We start from the raw sequence: 24,993 nt of genomic DNA on the forward strand, positions 1-24,993 counted from the left end.
CACAGGTGCCACCTTTCATCTGGGAACCATCCTGCGTATCGTGGATTTTCAGGAGCCAGCCGGCCACTCCCAGCCATAGGCCCCCAAACACAAACTACGGCCCTTTTCCCTGGAAGTAAAACTGGCCTGCCCATCTACTGGCTGGCAGATTGCAGGAGACACTTGCTACTATCAATCCAGCTCGACTGGGCACTGGTGCCACCTTTCAGCTGGGAACCATCCTGCGTATCGTCGATTTTCAGATGCCAGCTGTCCACTCCCAGCCACAGACCCCCAAACAAAAACTACGGCCCTTTTCCCTGGAAGTAAAACTGACCTGCCCAACTTCTGGCTGGCAGATTGCAGGAGCCACTTGGTACTCTCAAACCAACCAGACTTGGCACTGGTGCCACCTTTCATCTGGGAACCATCCTGCGCGGCGTGGATTTTCAGGAGCCAGGTGGCCACTCCGAGCCTCAGGCACCCGAACACATACCACGGCCCGTTTCCCTGGAAGTAGAACTGACCTGCCCATCTTCTGGCTGGCAGATTGCAGGAGCCACTTGGCTCTGTCAAGCCAATCCGACTTGGCACTGGTGCCACCTTTCATCTGGGAATCATCCTGCGTATGGTGGATTTTAAGGAGCCAGAAGGCCACTCCCAGCCACAGGACCCCAAACCCAAAATATGGTCCTTGTCCCTGGAAGTAAAAATGACCTGCCTATCTTCTGGCTGGCAGATTGCAGGAGCAACTTGGCTCTATCAAACCAGCCCGACTTGGCCGTGGCACACCCTCGGGTCTGGGAATCATCCTGCGTAACATGGATTTTCAGGAGCCAGCCGGCCACTCCCAGCCACAGGCCCCGGAAAACAAACCACGACCCTTTTCCCAGGCAAAGAAAACTCACCCACCCCGCATCTGCCGGGCAGATTGCAGGAGCCACTTGGCTCTATCAAGCCAGCCCGACTTGGCACTGCTGCCACCTTTCATCTGGGAACCATCCTGCGTATCGTGGATTTTCAGGAGCCAGCCGGACACTCCCAGCCACAGGCCCCCAAACACAAACTACGGCCCTTTTCCCTGGAAGTAAAACAGACTTGCCCATCTTCTGGCTGGCAGATTGCAGGAGACACTTGCTACTATCAAACCAGCTCGACTCGGCACTGCTGACACCTTTCATCTGGGAACCATCCTGCGTATCGTCGATTTTCAGATTCCAGCTGTCTACTCCCAGCCACAGTCCCACAAACAAAAACTACGGCCCTTTTCCCTGGAAGTAACACTGACCTGCCCATCTTCTGGCTGGCAGATTGCAGGAGCCAATTGGTTCTATCAAACCACCCCGACTTGGCACTGATGCCACCTTTCATCTGGGAACCATCCTGCGTATCGTGGATTTTCAGGAGCCAGCTGGCAACTCCCAGCCACAGGCCCCGAAACACACACTACGGCCCTTTTCCCTAGAAGTAAAACTGACCTGCTCATCTTCTGCCTGGCAGATTGCAGGAGACACTTGCTACTATCAAACCAGCCCGACTCGGCACTGGTACCACCTTTCATCTGCAAAACATCCTGCGCGGCGTGGATTTTCAGGAGCCAGCCGGCCATTCCCAGCCACAGGCCCCCGAAAACAAACCACTTCCCGTTTCCCTGGCAAACAAAACTCACCCACCCCGCTTCTGCCTGGCAGATTGCAGGAGCCACTTGGCTCAATTAAACCAGCCCGACTTGGCACTGGTGCCACCTTTCATCTGGGAACCATCCTGCGCTGCGTGGATTTTCAGGAGCCAGCCGGCCACTCCCAGCCTCAGGCCCCCGAACACATACCACGGTCCTTTTCCCTGGAATTAGACCTGACCTGCCCATCTTCTGGCTGGCAGATTGCAGGAGCCACTTGGCTCTATCAAACCAGCCCGACTTGGCACTGGTGCCACCTTTCATCTGGGAACCATCCTGCGTATCGTGGATTTTCAGGAGCCAGCCGGCCACTCCCAGCCACAGGCCCCCAAACACAAACTACGGCCCTTTTCCCTGGAAGTAAAACTGGCATGCCCATCTTCTGGCTTGCAGTTTGCAGGAGCAACTTGGCTCTATCAAACCAGCCCGACTTGTCTGTGGCACACACTTGGGTCTGGGAATCATCCTGCGTAACATGGATTTTCAGGAGCCAGCCGGCCACTCCCAGCCACAAGACCCCAAACACAAAATATGGTCCTTTTCCCCGGAAGTAAAACTGACCTGCCCATCTTCTGACTGGCAGATTGCAGGAGCCACTTGGCTCTATCAAACCAGCTCAACTTGGCACTGGTGCCACATTTCATCGGAGAACCATCCTGCGTATGGTGGATTTTTAGGAGCCAGCCGGACACTCCCAGCCACAGGCCCCCAAACACAAACTACGGCCCTTTATCCTGGAAGTAAAACTGACCTGCCCATCTTCTGGCTGGCAGATTGCAGGAGCCACTTGGCTCTATCAAGCCAGCCCGACTTGGCACTGGTGCCACCTTTCATCTGGGAACCATCCTGAGTATGGTGTATTTAAAGGAGCCAGCCGGCCACTCCCAGCCACAGGACCCCAAACCCAAAATATGGTCCTTTTCCCAGGATGTAAAGCTGACCTGCCCATCTTCTGGCTGGCAGATTGCAGGAGCCACTTGGCTCTATCAAACCAGCCCGACTTGGCACTGGTGCCACCTTTCATCTCGGAACCATGCTGGGTGGCGTGGATTTTCAGGAGCCAGCCGGCCACTCCCAGCCTCAGGCACCCGAACACAAACCGCGGCCCTTTTCCCGGGCAAAAAAAACTAACCCGCCCCGCTTCTGGCTGGCAGATTGCAGGAGCCACTTGGCTCTACAAGGCAGCCCGACTCGGCACAGGTGCCACGTTTCATCTGGGAACCATCCTGCGTATCGTGGATTTTCCGGTGCCAGCCGGCCACTCCAAGCCACAGGCCCCCGAACAAATGCCACGGCCCTTTTCCCTGGAAGTAACACAGACCTGTCCATCTTCTGGCTGCCAGATTGCAGGAGACACTTTCCTCTATCAAACCAGCCCAACTCGGCACTGGTGCCACCTTTCATCTGGGAACCATCCTGCGTATCGTGGATTTTCAGGAGCCAGCCGGCCATTCCCAGCCACAGGCCCCCAAATACAAACCACTTCCCGTTTCCCTGGCAAACAAAACTCACACACCCCGCTACTGGCTAGCAGATTGCAGGTGCCACTTGGCTCTATCAAACCAGCCCCACTCGGCACTGGGGCCACCTTTCATCTGGGAACCATGATGTACGGCGTGGATTTTCAGGAGCCAGCCGGCCACTCCCAGCCACAGGACCCCAAACCCAAAATATGGTCCTTTTACCTGGAAGTAAAAATGACCTGCCCATCTTCTGGCTGGCAGATTGCAGGAGCCACTTGGCTCTATCAAACCAGCCCGACTCGGCACTGGTGCCACCTTTCATCTGGGAACCATCCTGCGTATCGTGGATTTTCAGGAGCCAGCCGGCCACTCCCAGCCACAGGACACCGAACACAAACCACGGCCCCTTTCCAAGGCAACAAAAATCACCCACCCCGCTTCTGGCTGGCAGATTGAAGGAGCCACTTGGCTCTATCAAACCAGCCTGACTCGGCACTGGTGTCCCCTTGGGTCTGGGAATCATCCTGCGTATCGTGGATTTTCAGGAGACAGCCGGCCACTCCCAGCCACAGGCTCCCAAACACAAAATACTGCCCTTTTCCCTGGAATTTAAATAGACCTGCCCATCTTCTGGCTGGCAGATTGCAGGAGCCACTTGGCACTATCAAACCAGCCCCACACGGCACTGGTGCCACCTTTCATCTAAGAACCATCTTGCGTATCGTGGATTTTCAGGACCCAGCCGGCCACTCCCAGCCACAGGCCCCCGAACACATGCCACGGCCCTTTTCCCAGGAAGTAACACAGACCTGTCCATCTTCTGGCTGGCAGATTGCAGGAGCCAATTGTTTCTATCAAACCACCCGGACTTGGCACTGGTGCCACCTTTCATCTGGGAACCATCCTGCGTATCGTGGATTTTCAGGAGGCAGACGGCCACTCCCAGCCACAGGCCCCCAAACACAAACTACGGCTCTTTTCCCTGGAAGTAAAACTGACATGCCCATCTTCTGGCTGGCAGATTGCAGGAGCCACTTGCCTCTATCAAAAAAGTCCGACTTGGCGCTGGTGCCACCTTTCATCTGGGAACCCTCCTGGGTGGCGTGGATTTTCTGGAGCCAGCCGGCCACTCCCAGCCTCAGGCACCCGAACACAAACCGCGGCCCTTTTCCCGGGCAAACAAAACTCACCCGCTCCGCTTCTGGCTAGCAGATTGCAGGAGCCCCTTGGCTCTATCAAACCAGCCTGACTCGGCACTGGTGCCACCTTTCATCTGGGAACCATCCTGCGTATCGTGGATTTTCAGGAGCCAGCCGGCCATTCCCAGCCACAGGCCACCGAACACAAACCACGGCCCCTTTCCCAGGCAACAGAACTCACCCACCCCGCTTCTGGCTGGCAGATTGAAGGAGCCACTTGGCTCAATCAAACCAGCCTGACTGGGCACTGGTGTCCCCTTGGGTCTGGGAATCATCCTGCGTATCGTGGATTTTGAGGAGACAGCCGGCCACTCCCAGCCAGAGGCCCCCAAACACAAACTACGGCCCTTTTCCCTGGAATTAAAATTGACCTGCCCATCTTCTGGCTGGCAGATTGCAGGAGCCACTTGGCTCTATCAAACCAGCCCGACTCGGCACTGGTGCCACCTTTCATCTGGGAACCATCCTGCGTATTGTGGATTTTCAGGACCCAGCCGGCCACTCCCAGCCACAGGCCCCCGAACACAAAATATGGTCCTTTTCTCTGGAAGTAACACAGACCTGTCCATCTTCTGGCTGGCAGATTGCAGGAGCCAATCGGTTCTATCAAACCAGCCCGACTTAGCACTGGTGCCACCTTGCATCTGGGAACCATCCTGTGTATCGTGGATTTTCAGGAGCCAGTCGGCCACTCCCAGCCTCAGACCCCCAAACAAAAACTACGGCCCTTTTCCCTGGAAGTAAAACTGACCTGCCCATCTTCTGGCTGGCAGATTGCAGGAGTCACTTGGTACTATCAAACCATCCCGACTTGGCACTGGTGCCACCTTTCATCTGGGAACCATCCTGCGTATCGTGGATTTTCAGGAGCCAGCCGGCAACTCCCAGCCACAGGCCCCGAAACACACACTACGGCCCTTTTCCCTAGAAGTAAAACTGACCTGCTCATCTTCTGCCTGGCAGATTGCAGGAGACACTTGCTACTATCAAACCAGCCCGACTCGTCACTGGTACCACCTTTCATCTGCAAAACATCCTGCGCGGCGTGGATTTTCAGGAGCCAGCCGGCCATTCCCAGCCACAGGCCCCCGAAAACAAACCACTTCCCGTTTCCCTGGCAAACAAAACTCACCCACCCCGCTTCTGCCTGGCAGATTGCAGGAGCCACTTGGCTCAATTAAACCAGCCCGACTTGGCACTGGTGCCACCTTTCATCTGGGAACCATCCTGCGCTGTGTAGATTTTCAGGAGCCAGCCGGCCACTCCCAGCCTCAGGCCCCCGAACACATACCACGGTCCTTTTCCCTGGAATTAGACCTGACCTGCCCATCTTCTGGCTGGCAGATTGCAGGAGCAACTTGGCTGTATCAAACCAGCCCGACTTGGCACTGGTGCCACCTTTCATCTGGGAACCATCCTGCGTATCGTGGATTTTCAGGAGCCAGCCGGCCACTCCCAGCCACAGGCCCCCAAACACAAACTACGGCCCTTTTCCCTGGAAGTAAAACTGGCATGCCCATCTTCTGGCTTGCAGTTTGCAGGAGACACTTGCCTCTATCAAACCAGCCCGACTCGGCACTGGTGCCACCTTTCTCCTGGGAACCCTCCTGCGTATCGTGCATTTTAGGGAGCCAGCAGCCACTCCCAGCCACAGGCCCCCAAACAAAAACTACGGCCCTTTTCCCTGGAAGTAAAACTGACCTGCCCATCTTCTGGTTGGCAGATTGCAGGAGCAACTTGGCTCTATCAAACCAGCCCGACTTGTCTGTGGCACACACTTGGGTCTGGGAATCATCCTGCGTAACATGGATTTTCAGGAGCCAGCCGGCCACTCCCAGCCACAAGACCCCAAACACAAAATATGGTCCTTTTCCCCGGAAGTAAAACTGACCTGCCCATCTTCTGACTGGCAGATTGCAGGAGCCACTTGGCTCTATCAAACCAGCTCAACTTGGCACTGGTGCCACATTTCATCTGAGAACCATCCTGCGTATGGTGGATTTTTAGGAGCCAGCCGGACACTCCCAGCCACAGGCCCCCAAACACAAACTACGGCCCTTTATCCTGGAAGTAAAGCTGACCTGCCCATCTTCTGGCTGGCAGATTGCAGGAGCCACTTAGCTCTATCAAGCCAGCCCGACTTGGCACTGGTGCCACCTTTCATCTGGGAACCATCCTGAGTATGGTGTATTTAAAGGAGCCAGCCGGCCACTCCCAGCCACAGGACCCCAAACCCAAAATATGGTCCTTTTCCCAGGATGTAAAGCTGACCTGCCCATCTTCTGGCTGGCAGATTGCAGGAGCCACTTGGCTCTATCAAACCAGCCCGACTTGGCACTGGTGCCACCTTTCATCTCGGAACCATGCTGGGTGGCGTGGATTTTCAGGAGCCAGCCGGCCACTCCCAGCCTCAGGCACCCGAACACAAACCGCGGCCCTTTTCCCGGGCAAAAAAAACTAACCCGCCCCGCTTCTGGCTGGCAGATTGCAGGAGCCACTTGGCTCTACAAGGCAGCCCGACTCGGCACAGGTGCCACCTTTCATCTGGGAACCATCCTGCGTATCGTGGATTTTCCGGTGCCAGCCGGCCACTCCCAGCCACAGGCCCCCGAACAAATGCCACGGCCCTTTTCCCTGGAAGTAACACAGACCTGTCCATCTTCTGGCTGCCAGATTGCAGGAGACACTTTCCTCTATCAAACCAGCCCAACTCGGCACTGGTGCCACCTTTCATCTGGGAACCATCCTGCGTATCGTGGATTTTCAGGAGCCAGCCGGCCATTCCCAGCCACAGGCCCCCAAATACAAACCACTTCCCGTTTCCCTGGCAAACAAAACTCACACACCCCGCTACTGGCTAGCAGATTGCAGGTGCCACTTGGTACTATCAAACCAACCCGACTTGGCACTGGTGCCACCTTTCATCTGGGAACCATCCTGCGCTGCGTGGATATTGAGGAGCCAGCCGGCCACTCCCAGCCACAGGCCCCCGAACATATACCATGGCCCTTTCCTTGGAAGTAGAACTGAACTGCCCATCTTCTGGCTGGCAGATTGCAGGAGCCACTTGCCTCTATCAAACCAGTCCGACTCGGCACTGGTGCCACCTTTCATCTGGGAACCATCCTGCGTATCGTAGATTTTCAGGAGCCAGCCGGCCACTCCCAGCCACACGCCCCCAAACACATACCTCGGCCCATTTCCTTGGAAGTAAAACTGACCTGCCCATCTTCTGGCTGGCAGATTGCAGGAGCCACTTGGCTCTATCAAACCACCCAACTTGGCAGTGGTGCCACCATTCATCTGGGAACCATCCTGCATATCGTGGATTTTCAGGAGCCAGCCGGCTACTCCCAGCCACAGGCCCCGGAAAACAAACCACGACCCTTTTCCCTGGAAGTAGAACTGACCTGCCCATCTTCTGGCTGGCAGATTGCAGGAGCCACTTGGCTCTATCAAACCAGCCTGACTGGGCACTGGTGTCCCCTTGGGTTTGGGAATCATCCTGCGTATCGTGGATTTTCAGGAGACAGCCGGCCACTCCCAGCCACAGGCCCCCAAACACATACCTTGGCCCCTTTCCCTGGAAGTAAAACAGACCTGCCCATCTTCTGGCTGGCAGATTGCAGGAGACACTTTCCTCTATCAAACCAGCCCAACTCGGCACAGGTGCCACCTTTCATCTGGGAACCATCCTGCATATCGTGGATTTTCAGGATCGAGGTGTCCACTCCCAGCCAGAGGCCCCCAAACACAAACTACGGCCCTTTTCCCTGGAAGTAAAACTCACCTGCCCATCTTCTGGCTGGCAGATTGCAGGAGCCACTTGGTACTCTCAAACCAGCCCGACTTGGCACTGGTGCCACCTTTCATCTGGGAACCATCCTGCGCTGCGTGGATTTTCAGGAGCCAGCCGGCCACTCCAAGCCTCAGGCCCCGAACATATACCACGGCCCTTTTCCTTGGAAGTAGAACTGACCTGCCCATCTTCTGGCTGGCAGATTGCAGGAGACACTTGCCTCCATCAAACCAGCCCGAGTCGGCACTGGTGCCACCTTTCATCTGGGAACCATCCTGCGTATCGTGGATTTTCAGGAGCCAGACGGCCGCTCCCAGCCACGTGCCCCCGAACAAAAACCACGGCCCTTTTCCCTGGCAAAAAAAACTCAGCTGCCTGGCATCTGGCTTGCAGATTGCAGGAGCCACTTGGCTCTATCCAACCAGCCCGACTGGGCACTGGTGTCCCCTTGGGTCTGGGAATCATCCTGCGTATCGTGGATTTTCAGGATACAGCCGGCCACTCCCAGCCACAGGCTCCCAAACACAAAATACTGCCCTTTTCTCTGGAATTAAAATTGACCTGCCCATCTTCTGGCTGGCAGATTGCAGGAGCCACTTGGCTCTATCAAACCAGCCCCACTCGGCACTGGGGCCACCTTTCATCTGGGAACCATGATGTACGGCGTGGATTTTCAGGAGCCAGCCGGCCACTCCCAGCCACAGGACCCCAAACCCAAAATATGGTCCTTTTACCTGGAAGTAAAAATGACCTGCCCATCTTCTGGCTGGCAGATTGCAGGAGCCACTTGGCTCTATCAAACCAGCCCGACTTGGCACTGGTGCCACCTTTCATCTTGGAACCATCCTGGGTGGCGTGGATTTTTAGGAGCCAGCCGGCCACTCCCAGCCTCAGGCAACCGAACACAAACCGCGGCCCTTTTCCCGGGCAAAGAAAACTAACCCGCCCCGCTTCTTGCTGGCAGATTGCAGGAGCCACTTGGCTCTATCAAACCAGCCCGACTCGGCACTGGTGCCACCTTTCATCTGGGAACCATCCTGCGTATCGTGGATTTTCAGGAGCCAGCCGGCCACTCCCAGCCACAGGACACCGAACACAAACCACGGCACCTTTCCCAGGCAACAAAAATCACCCACCCCGCTTCTGGCTGGCAGATTGAAGGAGCCACTTGGCTCTATCAAACCAGCCTGACTCGGCACTGGTGTCCCCTTGGGTCTGGGAATCATCCTGCGTATCGTGGATTTTCAGGAGACAGCCGGCCACTCCCAGCCACAGGCTCCCAAACACAAAATACTGCCCTTTTCCCTGGAATTTAAATAGACCTGCCCATCTTCTGGCTGGCAGATTGCAGGAGCCACTTGGCACTATCAAACCAGCCCCACACGGCACTGGTGCCACCTTTCATCTGGGAACCATCTTGCGTATCGTGGATTTTCAGGACCCAGCCGGCCACTCCCAGCCACAGGCCCCCGAACACATGCCACGGCCCTTTTCCCAGGAAGTAACACAGACCTGTCCATCTTCTGGCTGGCAGATTGCAGGTACCAATTGTTTCTATCAAACCACCCGGACTTGGCACTGGTGCCACCTTTCATCTGGGAACCATCATGCGTATCGTGGATTTTCAGGAGCCAGACGGCCACTCCCAGCCACAGGCCCCCAAACACAAACTACGGCTCTTTTCCCTGGAAGTAAAACTGACATGCCCATCTTCTGGCTGGCAGATTGCAGGAGCCACTTGCCTCTATCAAACAAGTCCGACTTGGCGCTGGTGCCACCTTTCATCTGGGAACCATCCTGGGTGGCGTGGATTTTCTGGAGCCAGCCGGCCACTCCCAGCCTCAGGCACCCGAACACAAACCGCGGCCCTTTTCCCGGGCAAACAAAACTCACCCGCCCCGCTTCTGGCTAGCAGATTGCAGGAGCCCCTTGGCTCTATCAATACCAGCCTGACTCGGCACTGGTGCCACCTTTCATCTGGGAACCATCCTGTATATCGTGGATTTTCAGGAGCCAGCCGGCCATTCCCAGCCACCGGCCACCGAACACAAACCACGGCCCCTTTCCCAGGCAACAGAACTCACCCACCCCGCTTCTGGCTGGCAGATTGAAGGAGCCACTTGGCTCAATCAAACCAGCCTGACTGGGCACTGGTGTCCCCTTGGGTCTGGGAATCATCCTGCGTATCGTGGATTTTGAGGAGACAGCCGGCCACTCCCAGCCAGAGTCCCCCAAACACAAACTACGGCCCTTTTCCCTGGAATTAAAATTGACCTGCCCATCTTCTGGCTGGCAGATTGCAGGAGCCACTTGGCTCTATCAAACCAGCCCGACTCGGCACTGGTGCCACCTTTCATCTGGGAACCATCCTGCGTATTGTGGATTTTCAGGACCCAGCCGGCCACTCCCAGCCACAGGCCCCCGAACAAAAAATATGGTCCTTTTCTCTGGAAGTAACACAGACCTGTCCATCTTCTGGCTGGCAGATTGCAGGAGCCAATCGGTTCTATCAAACCAGCCCGACTTAGCACTGGTGCCACCTTTCATCTGGGAACCATCCTGTGTATCGTGGATTTTCAGGAGCCAGTCGGCCACTCACAGCCACAGGCTCCCAAACACAAACTACGGCCCTTTTCCCTGGAAGTAAAACTGACCTGCCCATCTTCTGGCTGGCAGATTGCAGGAGTCACTTGGTACTATCAAACCATCCCGACTTGGCACTGGTGCCACCTTTCATCTGGGAACCATCCTGCGTATCGTGGATTTTCAGGAGCCAGCCGGCCACTCTGAGCCACAGGCCCCCAAACACAGACTACGGCCCTTTTCACTGGCAAACAAAACTCACCCAGCCCGCTTCTGGCTGGCAGATTTCCAGAGCCACTTGGCTCTATCAAAGCAGCCCGACTCGGCTCTGGTGCCCTCTTGGGTCTGGGAAACATCCTGCGAATCGTGGATTTTCAGGAGCCAGCCGGCCACTCCCAGCCAGAGGCCCTCAAACAGAAAGTACTGCGCTTTTCCCTGGAAGTGAAACTGACCTGCCCATCTTCTGGTTCGCATATTGCAGGAGCCACTTGGCTCTATCAAACCACCCCGACTTGGCACTGGTGCCACCTTTCATCTGGGAACCATCCTGGGTGGCGTGGATTTTTAGGAGCCAGCTGGCCACTCGCAGCCACAGGCACCTTAACACTAACTGCGGCCCTTTTCCCGGGTAAACAAAACTAACCAGTCCCACTTCTGGCTGGCAGATTGCAGGAGCCACTTGGCTCTATCAAACCAGACTGACATAGCACGAGTGGCGCCTTGGCTCTGGGAACCATCCTGCGTATCGTGGATTTTCAGGAGCCAGCCGGCCACTCCCAGCCACAGGCCCCCAAACACAAACTACGGCTTTTTTCCCTGGAAGTAAAACTGACCTGCCCATCTTCTGCCTGGCAGATTGTAGGAGCAACTTGGCTCTATCAGACCAGTCCGCCTTGGCAGTGGTGCCATCTTGGGTCTGGGAATCATCCTGCGTATCGTGGACTTTCAGATGCCAGCCGGCCACTCCCAGCCACAGGCCCCAAACACAAACTACGGCCCTTTTCCATGGAAGTGAAATTGACCTGCCCATCTTCTGGCTGGCAGATTGCAGGAGCCACTTGGCTCTATCAAACCAGCCCGACTTGGCACTGGTGCCACCTTTAATCTGGGAAACATCCTCCCTATCGTCGATGTTCAGATGCCAGCCAGCCACTCCCAGGCACCGAACCCCAAACAAAAACTATGGCCCTTTTCCCGGGAAGTAAAACTGACCTGCCCATCTTCTGGCTGGCAGATTGCAGGAGCCACTTGGCTCTATCAAACCAGCCCAAATGGGAAGTGGTGCCCCCATGTGTCTGGGAATCATCCTGCGTTGCCTGGATTTCAAGGAGCCAGCCGGCCATTCCCAGCCACAGGCCCCAAACACAAACCACGGCCCTTTTCCCTGGCAAACAAAACTCACCCACCCCGCTTCTGGCTGGCAGATTGCAGGAGCCACTTTGTACTATCAAACCAGTCCGACTTGGCACTGGTGCCACCTTTCATCTGGGAACCATCCTGCGTATCGTTGATTTTCAGGAGCCCGCTGGCCACTCCCAGCCACAGGCCCCCAAATACAAACTACGGCCCTTTTCCCTGGAAGTAAAATAGACCTGCCAATCTTCTGGCTGGCAGATTGCAGGAGACACTTGCCTCTATCAAACCAGCCCGACTTGGCACTGGTGCCACCTTTCATCTGGGAACCATCCTGCGTATCGTGGATTTTCAGGAGCCAGCCGGCCACTCCCAGCCACAGGCCACCGAAGAAGAACCACCGCCCTTTTCCCAGGCAACAAAACTCACCCGCCCTCCTTCTGGGTGGCAGATTACAGGAGCCACTTTGTACTATCAGACCAGTCCGACTTGGCAGTGGTGCCACCTTGGGTCTGGGAATCATCCTGCGTATCGTGGATTTTCAGGAGAAAGACGGCCACTGCCAGCCACAGGCACCCAAACACAAACTACGGCCCTTTTCCCTGGAAGTAAAACTGACCTGCCCATCTTCTGGCTGGCAGATTGCAGGAGACACTTGCTACTATCAAACCAGCCCGACTTGGCACTGGTGCCACCTTTCATCTGGGAACCATCCTGCGTATCGTGGATTTTCAGATGCCAGCCAGCCACTCCCAGCCACAGACCCCAAACACAAACTACGGCCCTTTTCCCTGGAAGTAAAACTGACCTGCCCATCTTCTGGCTGGCAGATTGCAGGAGACACTTGCCTCTATCAAACCAGCCCGACTCGGCACTGGTGCCACCTTTCATCTGGGAACCATCCTGCGTATCGTGGATTTTCAGGAGCCAGCTGTCCACTCCCAGCCCCAGGTCCCCAAACACGTACCACGGCCCTTTTCCCTCGAAAAAAAACTCAGCCGCCCGGCTTCTGGATGGTAGATTACAGGAGCCACTTTGTATTATCAGACCAGTCCGACTTGGCAGTGGTGCCACCTTGGGTCTGGGAATCATCCTGCGTATCGTGGATTTTCAGATGCCAGCCAGCCACTCCCAGCCACAGACCCCAAACACAAACTACGGCCCTTTTCCCTGGAAGTAAAACTGACCTGCCCACCTTCTGGCTGGCAGATTGCAGGAGACACTTGCCTCTATCAAACCAGCCCGACTCGGCTCTGGTGCCACCTTTCTTCTGGGAACCATCCTGCGTATCGTGGATTTTCAGGAGACAGACGGCCACTCCCAGCCACAGGCACCCAAACACAAACTACGATCCTTTTCACTGGCAAACAATACTCACCCACCCCGCTTCTGGCTGGCAGACTGCAGGAGCCACTTGGCTCTACCAAACCAGCCCGACTGGTCACTGGTGCCACCTTTCATCTGGGAACCATCCTGTGTATTGTGGATTTTCAGGAGCCAGCCGGCCACTACCAGCCACAGGTCCCCAAACACAAACTACGGCCCTTTACCCTGCAAGTAAAACTGACCTGCCCGTCTTCTGGCTTCCAGATTGCAGGATCCACTTGGTACTATCAAACCAGGCCGACTCGGCACTGGTGCCACTGTTCATCTGGGAACCATCCTGCGTATCGTGGATTTTCAGGAGCCAGCCGGCCACTCAAAGCCACAAGCCCCCAAACATAAACTACGGCCATGTTCCCTGGCAAAATAATCTCACCTGCCCCGCTTCTGGCTGGCAGAAGGGAGGAGCCACCTGGCTCTATCAAACGAGCCCGACTCGGCACTGGTGCCACCTTGGGTCTGGAAACCATCCTGCGCGTCGTGGATTTAATGGAGCAAGCCTGCCACTCCCAGCCACAGGCCCCCGAAAACAAACCACGGCCCTTTTCCCTGGCATACAAAACTCTCATGGTTTGAGCCTGGCACAGAGCCAGTGCCCCCCATGAAAATGCCCTCACCCTGGTGTCTGCTGTGAGATGTGACCAGGAATAAGCAAAACAGGCTTTAGCTTAAACATAAAGAACACTTTATTACCTAAACTACAGGAAAATAGGGAAAAACTATAAGGAAAAGAAAAAAAAAATAATTGAAAACCTTACAAAAAAACCACTTTCCTCCTCCCCACTACCTGACTTTCTCAGTCCGATACATTCTCCCAAATCACCAACTGGCCAGCCTTGGCACCACACTTTAGTATACTCAAACTGCAGTTCATGAAGAGGAAAGGAGTCCTTCTTGTTCCATAGGCTTCCCCTGGAAACACACTGAAACCTCGTGTGCTTCCCTGTCACTTCGGCACCGCCCGGAAAAAAGTCCTTTTGCCGCTTGTGACATCTTCCTTCCATGCCCAGTGCTATCACCACTGCGCATGGATCAGAGCTGCTTTTAGGGTTGTCTTTCAAGGATGCCTTGTCTCACTCCAAAAAGGCACAGTCTCTGCTTCGGGACATCTGTCCCCCCCATATTTTTCCAACCCCCTGGGGCCGGGGGGTCCTCACGATGAACCCTCCTGGTTCTGAGCCACTGCTTCCCCCTAAGTGCAGTCTCTGTGTCACAGGAACAGAGTCCATGGCCACAAGAAAAGTCCAGCCAAAAGGCCACTCCAAATCATCTCCCCCCATTCAATCATCTCCACGTTCTTCGGGCCAGATCCTTGTCTCATCTCATCTCTTATCTCCCTTCTTATTCAGCTTCGAGGAGGATTAGCATTTTTGCAAGGCCCCAATCATGAAAGAAAGGGGTTAAAACTTTCAGTCTCTGTGCCGGAGCTGCGGCACGCCCACACACGCTGCCGCTCCGGCTGGGCACTCTTCCCCCCCCTTCTCCTCCTGGGCCGGCTGCTATCACATTCGGTGTCGCCGGCTCTCTCTCTCTCTCCCTCCTGGGGGGGGGGGAATGGCTGCCCGAGGGCTGACTCCCTGGGATCTTCCACCCTTCCATCCTCGAAGGCCTCCTCACCTCCCATCTCTGTCCAGGCCCAGGGCCTACCACGTGGCTGCCCCTCCCCCGCCCAGCAGCAGCGGCTGGACGGGGGGGGAGATCTGACCTCTTCGCCGCGACGTCCCAAGAGAGCCTCCCAGGGCCAGAGCCCCGCTTTTTAACCCCTGTGTATTCTCGCAGGTAAGTCCAAACCACACTGGCTACACCTGGTGTCAGTCTCAAACTCAGAACATTCATTGGTTTGACCACAGCTTGCAAGAATTCCCACTCCACCCTGGTCAAACCACCACATTAACTCACCCACCCCGCTCCTGGCTGGCAGATTGCAGGAGCCACTTGGCTCTATCAAACCAGCCCGACTCGGAACTGGTGCCACCTTTCATCTGGGAACCATCCCGTGTATCGTGGATTTTCAGGAGCCAGCCGGCCACTCCCAGCCACAGGCCCCCAAACACAAACTACGGCCCTTTTCCCTGGAAGTAAAACTGACCTGCCCATCTTCTGGCTGGCAGATTGCAGGAGCCACTTGGTACTATCAAACCAGCCCGACTTGGCACTGGTGCCACCTTTCATCTGGGAACCATCCTGCGTATCGTGGATTTTCAGATGCCAGCCAGCCACTCCCAGCCACAGACCCCAAACACAAACTACGGCCCTTTTCCCTCGAAAAAAAACTCAGCCGCGCGGCTGCTGGATGGTAGATTACAGGAGCCACTTTGTACTATCAGACCAGTCCGACTAGGCAGTGGTGCCACCTTCGGTCTGGGAATCATCCTACGTATCGTGGATTTTCAGGAGCCAGCCGGCCACTCCCAGCCACAGGCCCCCAAACACATACCACGGCACTTTTCCCTCGAAAAAAAACTCAGCCACCCGGCTTCTAGATGGTAGATTACAGGAGCCACTTTGTACTATCAGACCAGTCCGACTTGGCAGTGGTGCCACCTTGGGTCTGGGAATCATCCTGCGTATCGTGGATTTTCAGGGGCCAGCCGGCCACTCCCAGCCACAGGTTCCCAAACACAAACCACGGCCCTTTTCATTGGCAAACAAAACTAACCCGCCACGCTTCTGCCTGGCAGATTGCAGGAGCCACTTGGTACTACCAAACCAGCCCGACTCTGCACTTGACCCCCCTTGGGTCTGGGTACCATCCTGCGCTGCGTGGATTTTCAGGAGCCAGCCGGCCACTCCCAGCCACAGGCCCCCGAACACATACCACGTCCCCTTTTCCTGGAAGTAAAACTGACCTGCCCATCTTCTGGCTGGCAGATTGCTGGAGCCACTTGGCTCTATCAAACCAGCCCGACTTGGCACTGGTGACACCTTTCATCTGGGAACCATCCTGCGTATCGTGGATTTTCAGGAGCAAGCCGGCGACTCCCAGCCACAGGCCCCCGAACACAAACTACGGCCCTTTTCCCTGGCAAAGAAAACTCACCCACCCCGCCTCTGGCTGGCAGATTGCAGGAGCCACTTGGCTCTATCAAACCAGTCCAACTTGGCACTAGTGGTGCCTTGGCTCTGGGAACCATCCTGCGTATCGTGGATTTTCAGAAGCCAGCCGGCCACTCCCAGCCACAGGCTCCCAAACACAAAATACTGCCCTTTTCCATGGAAGTAAAATCGACCTGCCCATCTTCTGGCTGGCAGATTGCAGGAGCCACTTGGCTCTATCAAACCAGCCCGACTTGGCACTGGTGCCACCTTTCATCTGGGAACCATCCTCCCTATCGTCGATGTTCAGATGCCAGCCAGCCACTCCCAGCCACCGAACCCCAAAAAAAAACTACGGCCCTTTTCCCTGGAAGTAAAACTGACCTGCCCATCTTCTGGCTGGCAGATTGCAGGAGCCACTTGGCTCTATCAAACCAGCCCAACTGGGAAGTGGTGCCCCATGGGTCTGGGAATCATCCTGCGTTGCCTGGATTTCAAGGAGCCAGCCGGCCATTCCCAGCCACAGGCCCCCAAACACATACCACGGCCCTTTTCCCTCGAAAAAAAACTCAGCCGCCCGGCTTCTGGATGGTAGATTACTAGAGCCACTTTGTACTATCAGACCAGTCCGACTTGGCAGTGGTGCCACCTTGGGTCTGGGAATCATCCTGCGTATCGTGGAATTTCAGGAGCCAGCCGGCCACTCAAAGCCACAGGCTCCCAAACACAAAACACGGCGCTTTTCACTGGCAAACAAAACTTACCCGCCACGCTTCAGCCTGGCAGATTGCAGGAGCCACTTGCCTCTATCAAACCATTCCGACTTGGCACTTGAACCCCCTTGGGTCTGGGAACCATCCTGCGCTGCGTGGATTTTCAGGAGCCAGCCGGCCACTCCCAGCCACAGGCCCCCGAACACATACTACGGCCCTGTTTCCTGGAAGTAAAACTGACCTGCCCATCTTCTGGCTGGAAGATTGCAGGAGCCACTTGGCTCTATCAAACCAGCCCGACTTGGCACTGGTGACACCTTTCATCTGGGAACCATCCTGCGTATTGTGGATTTTCAGGAGCCAGCCGGCCAATCCCAGCCACAGGCCCCCGAACACAAACTACGGCCCTTTTCCCTGGCAAACAAAACTCACCCACCCCGCTCCTGGCTGGCAGATTGCAGGAGCCACTTGGCTCTATCAAACCAGTCCGACTTGGCACTAGTGGCGCCTTGGCTCTGGGAACCATCCTGCGTATCGTGGATTTTCAGGAGCCAGCCGGCCACTCCCAGCCACAGGTCCCCAAACACATACCACGGCCCTTTTCCCTCGAAAAAAAACTCAGCCCCCCGGCTTCTAGATGGTAGATTACAGGAGCCACTTTGTACTATCAGACCAGTCCGACTTGGCAGTGGTGCCACCTTGGGTCTGGGAATCATCCTGCGTATCGTGGATTTTCAGGAGCCAGCCGGCCACTCCCAGCCACAGGCTCCCAAACACAAACTACGGCCCTTTTCCCTGGAAGTAAAACTGACCTGCCCATCTTCTGGCTGGCAGATTGCAGGAGTCACTTGGTACTATCAAACCAGCCCGACTTGGCACTGGTGCCACCTTTCATCTGGGAACCATCCTGCGTATCGTGGATTTTCAGATGCCAGCCAGCCACTCCCAGCCACAGACCCCAAACACAAACTACGGCCCTTTTCCCTGGAAGTAAAACTGACCTGCCCACCTTCTGGCTGGCAGATTGCAGGAGACACTTGCCTCTATCAAACCAGCCCGACTCGGCACTGGTGCCACCTTTCATCTGGGAACCATCCTGCGTATCGTGGATTTTCAGGAGATAGACGGCCACTCCCAGCCACAGGCACCCAAACACAAACTACGATCCTTTTCACTGGCAAACAAAACTCACCCACCCCGCTTCTGGCTGGCAGACTGCAGGAGCCACTTGGCTCTACCAAACCAGCCCGACTGGTCACTGGTGCCACCTTTCATCTGGGAACCATCCTGTGTATTGTGGATTTTCAGGAGCCAGCCGGCAACTCCCAGCCTCAGGCCACCAAGCACAAACTACGGCCCTTTTCCCTGGCTAACACAACTCACCCGCCCCGCTACTGGCTGGCAGATTGCAAGAGACACTTGCCTCTATCAAACCAGCCCGACTTGGCACTGGTGCCACCTTTCATCTGGGAACCATCCTGTGTATTGTGGATTTTCAGGAGCCAGCCGGCCACTCCCAGCCACAGGTCCCCAAACACAAACTACGGCCCTTTACCCTGCAAGTAAAACTGACCTGCCCGTCTTCTGGCTCCCAGATTGCAGGATCCACTTGGTACTATCAAACCAGCCCGACTCGGCAATGGTGCCACCTTTCATCTGGGAACCATCCTTTGTATCGTTGATTTTCAGGAGCCAGCTGGCCACTCCCAGCCACAGGCTCCCAAACACAAACTACGGCCCTTTTCCCTGGAAGTAAAACTGACCTGCCCATCTTCTGGCTGGCAGATTGCAGGAGTCACTTGGTACTATCAAACCAGCCCGACTTGGCACTGCTGCAACCTTTCATCTGGGAACCATCCTGCGTATCGTGGATTTTCAGATGCCAGCCAGCCACTCCCAGCCACAGACCCCAAACACAATCTACGGCCCTTTTCCCTGGAAGTAAAACTGACCTGCCCATCTTCTGGCTGGCAGATTGCAGGAGACACTTGCCTCTATCAAACCAGCCCGACTCGGCACTGGTGCCACCTTTCATCTGGGAACCATCCTGCGTATCGTAGATTTTCAGGAGCCAGCCGGCAACTCCCAGCCACAGACATCCAAACACAAACTACGATCCTTTTCACTGGCAAACAAAACTCACCCACCCCGCTTCTGGCTGGCAGACTGCAGGAGCCACTTGGCTCTACCAAACCAGCCCGACTCGGCACTGGTGCCACCTTTCATCTGGGAACCATCCTGTGTATTGTGGATTTTCAGGAGCCAGCCGGCCACTCCCAGCCACAGGTCCCCAAACACAAACTACGGCCCTTTACCCTGCAAGTAAAACTGACCTGCCCGTCTTCTGGCTTCCAGATTGCAGGATCCACTTGGTAATATCAAACCAGCCCAACTCGGCGCTGGTGCACATTTCATCTGGGAACCATCCTGCGTATCGTGGATTTTCAGATGCCAGCCAGCCACTCCCAGCCACAGACCCCCAAACAAAAACTACGGCCGTTTTCCCTGGAAGTAAAACTTCCGGCTGGCAGATTGCAGGAGTCACTTGGTACTATCAAACCAGCCCGACTGGGCACTGGTGCCACCATTCATCTGGGAACCATCCTGGGTGGCGTGGATTTTCAGGAGCCAGCCTGCCACTCCCAGCTGCAGGCCCCCAAACACATACCACGGCCCTTTTCCCTCGAAAAAAAACTCAGCCGCCCGGCTTCTGGATGGTAGATTGCAGGAGCCACTTTGTACTATCATTCCAGTCTGACTTGGCAGTGGTGCCACCGTGGGTCAGGGAATCATCCTGCGTATCGTGGATTTTCAGGAGCCAGCCGGCCACTCAAAGCCACAAGCCCCCAAACAAAAACTACGGCCCTTTTCCATGGCAAAATAATCTCACCTGCCTCGCTTCTGGCTGGCAGAATGGAGGAGGCACCTGGCTCTATCAAACCAGCCCGACTCGGCACTGGTGCCACCTTGGGTCTGGAAACCATCCTGCGCGGCGTGGATTTTAAGGAGCCAGCCGGCCACTCCCAGCCACAGGCCCCTGAACACAAACCACGGCCCTTTTCCCTGGCATAAAAAGCTCACCCAACCCGCTTCTGGCTGGCAGATTGCAGGAGCCACTTGGCTCTAACAAACCAGCCCGACTCCGCACTGCTGCCACCTCTCAACTGGGAACCATGCTGTGTATCGTGGATTTTCAGGAGCCAGCCGGCCACACCCAGGCACAGGCCCCCAAACACAAACTACGGCCCTTTTCCCTGGAAGTAAAACTGACCTGCCCTTCTTCTGGCTGGCAGATTGCAGGAAACACTTGGCTCTATCAAACCAGCCCGACTCGGCAATGGTGCCACCTTTCATCTGGGAACCATCCTTTGTATCGTTGATTTTCAGGAGCCAGCTGGCCACTCCCAGCCACAGGCTCCCAAACACAAACTACGGCCCTTTTCCCTGGAAGTAAAACTGACCTGCCCATCTTCTGGCTGGCAGATTGCAGGAGTCACTTGGTACTATCAAACCAGCCCGACTTGGCACTGCTGCAACCTTTCATCTGGGAACCATCCTGCGTATCGTGGATTTTCAGATGCCAGCCAGCCACTCCCAGCCACAGACCCCCGAACACAAACTACGGCCCTTTTCCCTGGAAGTAAAACTGACCTGCCAATCTTCTGGCTGGCAGATTGCAGGAGACACTTGCCTCTATCAAACCAGCCCGACTCGGCACTGGTGCCACCTTTCATCTGGGAACCATCCTGCGTATCGTGGATTTTCAGGAGCCAGCTGTCCACTCCCAGCCACAGGTCCCCAAACACATACCACGGCCCTTGTCCCTCGAAAAAAAACTCAGCCGCCCGGCTTCTGGATGGTAGATTACAGGAGCCACTTTGTATTATCAGACAAGTCCGACTTGGCAGTGGTGCCACCTTGGGTCTGGGAATCATCCTGCGCATCGTAGATTTTCAGGGGCCAGCCGGCCACTCCCAGCCACAGGCTCCCAAACACAAACTACGGCCCTTTTCCCTGGAAGTAAAACTGACCTGCCCATCTTCTGGCTGGCAGATTGCAGGAGTCACTTGGTACTATCAAACCATCCCGACTTGGCACTGGTGCCACCTTTCATCTGGGAACCATCCTGCGTATCGTGGATTTTCAGATGCCAGCCAGCCACTCCCAGCCACAGACCCCAAACACAAACTACGGCCCTTTTCCCTGGAAGTAAAACTGACCTGCCCATCTTCTGGCTGGCAGATTGCAGGAGACACTTGCCTCTATCAAACCAGCCCGACTCGGCACTGGTGCCACCTTTCATCTGGGAACCATCCTGCGTATCGTGGATTTTCAGGAGACAGACGGCCACTCCCAGCCACAGACACCCAAACACAAACTAGGATCCTTTTCACTGGCAAACAAAACTCACCCACCCCGTATCTGGCTGGCAGACTGCAGGAGCCACTTGGCTCTACCAAACCAGCCCGACTCGGCACTGGTGCCACCTTTCATCTGGGAACCATCCTGTGTATTGTGGATTTTCAGGAGCCAGCCGGCCACTCCCAGCCACAGGTCCCCAAACACAAACTACGGCCCTTTACCCTGCAAGTAAAACTGACCTGCCCGTCTTCTGGCTTCCAGATTGCAGGATCCACTTGGTACTATCAAACCAGCCCGACTCGGCAATGGTGCCACCTTTCATCTGGGAACCATCCTTTGTATCGTTGATTTTCAGGAGCCAGCTGGCCACTCCCAGCCACAGGCTCCCAAACACAAACTACGGCCCTTTTCCCTGGAAGTAAAACTGACCTGCCCATCTTCTGGCTGGCAGATTGCAGGAGTCACTTGGTACTATCAAACCAGCCCGACTTGGCACTGGTGCCACCTTTCATCTGGGAACCATCCTGCGTATTGTGGATTTTCAGATGCCAGCCAGCCACTCCCAGCCACAGACCCCAAACACAAACTACGGCCCTTTTCCCTGGAAGTAAAACAGACCTGCCCATCTTCTGGCTGGCAGATTGCAGGAGACACTTGGCTCTACCAAACCAGCCCGACTCGGCACTGGTGCCACCTTTCATCTGGGAACCATCCTGCGTATCGTGGATTTTCAGGAGCCAGCTGTCCACTCCCAGCCACAGGTCCCCAAACACATACCACGGCCCTTGTCCCTCGAAAAAAAACTCAGCCGCCCGGCTTCTGGATGGTAGATTACAGGAGCCACTTTGTATTATCAGACCAGTCCGACTTGGCAGTGGTGCCACCTTGGGTCTGGGAATCATCCTGCGTATCGTAGATTTTCAGGGGCCAGCCGGCCACTCCCAGCCACAGGCTCCCAAACACAAACTACGGCCCTTTTCCCTGGAAGTAAAACTGACCTACCCATCTTCTGGCTGGCAGATTGCAGGAGCCCCTTGGCTCTATCAAAGCAGCCCGACTTGGCACTGGTGCCACCTTTCATCTGGGAACCATCCTGCGTATCGTGGATTTTCAGATGCCAGCCAGCCACTCCCAGCCACAGACCCCAAACACAAACTACGGCCCTTTTCCCTGGAAGTAAAACTGACCTGCCCACCTTCTGGCTGGCAGATTGCAGGAGACACTTGCCTCTATCAAACCAGCCCGACTCGGCACTGGTGCCACCTTTCATCTGGGAACCATCCTGCGTATCGTGGATTTTCAGGAGACAGACGGCCACTCCCAGCCACAGGCACCCAAACACAAACTACGATCCTTTTCACTGGCAAACAAAACTCACCCACCCCGCTTCTGGCTGGCAGACTGCAGGAGCCACTTGGCTCTACCAAACCAGCCCGACTCGGCACTGGTGCCACCTTTCATCTGGGAACCATCCTGTGTATTGTGGATTTTCAGGAGCCAGCCGGCCACTCCCAGCCACAGGTCCCCAAACACAAACTACGGCCCTTTACCCTGCAAGTAAAACTGACCTGCCCGTCTTCTGGCTTCCAGATTGCAGGATCCACTTGGTACTATCAAACCAGCCCGACTCGGCAATGGTGCCACCTTTCATCTGGGAACCATCCTTTGTATCGTTGATTTTCAGGAGCCAGCTGGCCACTCCCAGCCACAGGCTCCCAAACACAAACCACGGCCGTTTTCACTGGCAAACAAAACTAACCCGCCACGCTTCTGCCTGGCAGATTGCAGGAGCCACTTGGTACTACCAAACCAGCCCGACTCTGCACTTGACCCCCCTTGGGTCTGGGAACCATCCTGCGCTGCGTGGATTTTCAGGAGCCAGCCGGCCACTCCCAGCCACAGGCCCCCGAACACATACCACGTCCCCTTTTCCTGGAAGTAAAACTGACCTGCCCATCTACTGGCTGGCAGATTGTAGGAGCCACTTGGCTCTATCAAACCAGCCCGACTTGGCACTGGTGACACCTTTCATCTGGGAACCATCCTGCGTATCGTGGATTTTCAGGAGCAAGCCGGCGACTCCCAGCCACAGGCCCCCGAACACAAACTACGGCCCTTTTCCCTGGCAAAGAAAACTCACCCACCCCGCTTCTGGCTGGCAGATTGCAGGAGCCACTTGGCTCTATCACACCAGTCCAACTTGGCACTAGTGGTTCCTTGGCTCTGGGAACCATCCTGCGTATCGTGGATTTTCAGAAGCCAGCCGGCCACTCCCAGCCACAGGCTCCCAAACACAAAATACTGCCCTTTTCCATGGAAGTAAAATTGACCTGCCCATCTTCTGGCTGGCAGATTGCAGGAGCCACTTGGCTCTATCAAACCAGCCCAACTTGGCACTGGTGCCACCTTTCATCTGGGAACCATCCTCCCTATCGTCGATGTTCAGATGCCAGCCAGCCACTCCCAGCCACCTAACCCCAAACAAAAACTACGGCCCTTTTCCCTGGAAGTGAAACTGACCTGCCCATCTTCTGGCTGGCAGATTGCAGGAGCCACTTGGCTCTATCAAACCAGCCCAACTGGGAAGTGGTGCCCCATGGGTCTGGGAATCATCCTGCGTTGCCTGGATTTCAAGGAGCCAGCCGGCCATTCCCAGCCACAGGCCCCCAAACACATACCACGGCCCTTTTCCCTCGAAAAAAAACTCAGCCACCCGGCTTCTAGATGGTAGATTACAGGAGCCACTTTGTACTATCAGACCAGTCCGACTTGGCAGTGGTGCCACCTTGGGTCTGGGAATCATCCTGCGTATCGTGGAATTTCAGGAGCCAGCCGGCCACTCAAATCCACAGGCTCCCAAACACAAAACACGGCGCTTTTCACTGGCAAACAAAACTAACCCGCCACGCTTCTGCCTGGCAGATTGCAGGAGCCACTTGGTACTACCAAACCAGCCCGACTCTGCACTTGAACCCCCTTGGGTCTGGGAACCATCCTGCGCTGCGTGGATTTTCAGGAGCCAGCCGGCCACTCCCAGCCACAGGCGCCCGAACACATACTACGGCCCTTTTTCCTGGAAGTAAAACTGACCTGCCCATCTTCTGGCTGGCAGATTGCAGGAGCCACTTGGCTCTATCAAACCAGCCCGACTTGGCACTGGTGACAGCTTTCATCTGGGAACCATCCTGCGTATCGTGGATTTTCAGGAGCCAGCCGGCCACTCCCAGCCACAGGCCCCCGAACACAAACTACGGCCCTTTTCCCTGGCAAACAAAACTCACCCACCCCGCTTCTGGCTGGCAGATTGCAGGAGCCACTTGGCTCTATCAAACCAGTCCGACTTGGCACTAGTGGCGCCTTGGCTCTGGGAACCATCCTGCGTATCGTGGATTTTCAGGAGCCAGCCGGCCACTCCCAGCCACAGGCTCCCAAACACAAACTACGG

Source organism: Zonotrichia albicollis, unplaced genomic scaffold (genome assembly GCF_047830755.1).
Source record: "Zonotrichia albicollis isolate bZonAlb1 unplaced genomic scaffold, bZonAlb1.hap1 Scaffold_83, whole genome shotgun sequence".
Lineage (NCBI taxonomy): Eukaryota > Metazoa > Chordata > Aves > Passeriformes > Passerellidae > Zonotrichia > Zonotrichia albicollis.